Genomic DNA, 1496 nt, shown 5'->3' with positions numbered 1-1496 from the left:
TTTCGCTTTTTCGAGCCGATTCTTCTTGGACTGTTCTGTGAGGTATTGGCCACGAAGGAGCCGATAACTGTTCAGACCCAAGTCCTTTTTCACAATGGATTGAACCGATTGTCTTGAGATTCCGAGCGATGAAGCCATTTGGTTCATGCTGACCGCATCATTTCGTGTGATTCTCTTCTTGATGATGCCACGAGTCCGGCGAGTGTTGACAGTACGAGGTCTTCCGCTTTTCTTAAGCTCCAACACATGTCCTCGATCTTTCAATTGTTGCACAACTCGATAGACAGTTGCTCTCGGAAGAAGAAGTCTTCGAGCGATGTCACCGGTGGAGATGCCGTCGTTGAACAGCTTGGCAATGGTTTGGCGATGAGGAGAAGCTCGCATAACTTCGTGAAGAGATAAAGTGATGGGAAATGGCTCTAATGTCGGCTTATATACGCTCCCTATTTTCGAAATAATACGAAACTTTTCGAAAATACGACTTGGCACGGTGCCAAGAGCCATCATAACAAGTGTCTCAATACTTTTCAGCCACCCTGTATAGAGATTTTGAATCAGAAAATTGTGTCTAAATATTTTCAATTTTATGAATTCTTTCAGAAGTTCCGTAAAAATTTTATAAGTGATGGCCTAAAGTACCTGTAGACGTAGGAGTAGGCAATTCAGAAGATACTTCTTAATAGAATTGAGATATGTAAAACCCGTATTAAAAGAGACCTCTCTAATTGAAGGGCCCTGCAGAGGTACCCCTTGGAACAATAGAAGGGCCGACCCTTTTAACACAGGTTTTACGGTAGTTCTTTTCAGAAGATACATGTCCTTATGGTTTCCCAACTGAATGCAAATCGACGTGTGGATGTTTCAGTTTATCGATTGATAATCAGAATATGACCCTTATTCCTTATTCATTCTTCCGGATTTTCAAAAATTATATTCCGCTCATGTTTTATTCCGCGGCGCCGCACCCTCAATCCTCGCCCTCACAAGTTCAACTCCTCGAGGGGCGTATGTAAACGGAATTTCGAGACTTTTTTTTCGTGTGTCCCCACCTTTAACCACCTAAACATTTTTCAGTGCGATTTTTAGCAGAATTCCGAAGTTTCCTTCTAAATGTCAAATTGATTTTTCAAAATTGCACTGTTTCAAAACATTTGTAAAGTTTCCTCACCATCCCGTGATAGTAATATAATGTTAAACTTGGGTCTTTGTCATCTTTTCAGAATGTTCAATTTCTGCAGCTGAGCTTATTGATTTTGTCTCAATCCCACTATCGTTCGCATAACTATCCCTTCCGGTTAAGAGAGATAATTGAGTGGAACGACCGGAGAATTTCGAATTCTCCATTTCAGATTCCAATGAACCAGAGAGAGAGAATCAAAGGACATTAAAAAGTGATATTTTCAGATGGCCTGTAAATGTCCAGAACAAAACTCACTTCTCAAATTACCTAACTTCTCTATTAATACTGATTCAGTTTCAGCGAAATTATTTCAGAT

Source organism: Caenorhabditis briggsae (genome assembly GCF_000004555.2).
Source record: "Caenorhabditis briggsae complete genome, chrI, whole genome shotgun sequence".
In the NCBI taxonomy this organism is placed as follows: Eukaryota; Metazoa; Nematoda; class Chromadorea; order Rhabditida; family Rhabditidae; genus Caenorhabditis; species Caenorhabditis briggsae.
Note: the sequence above shows the minus strand (reverse complement) of the source record.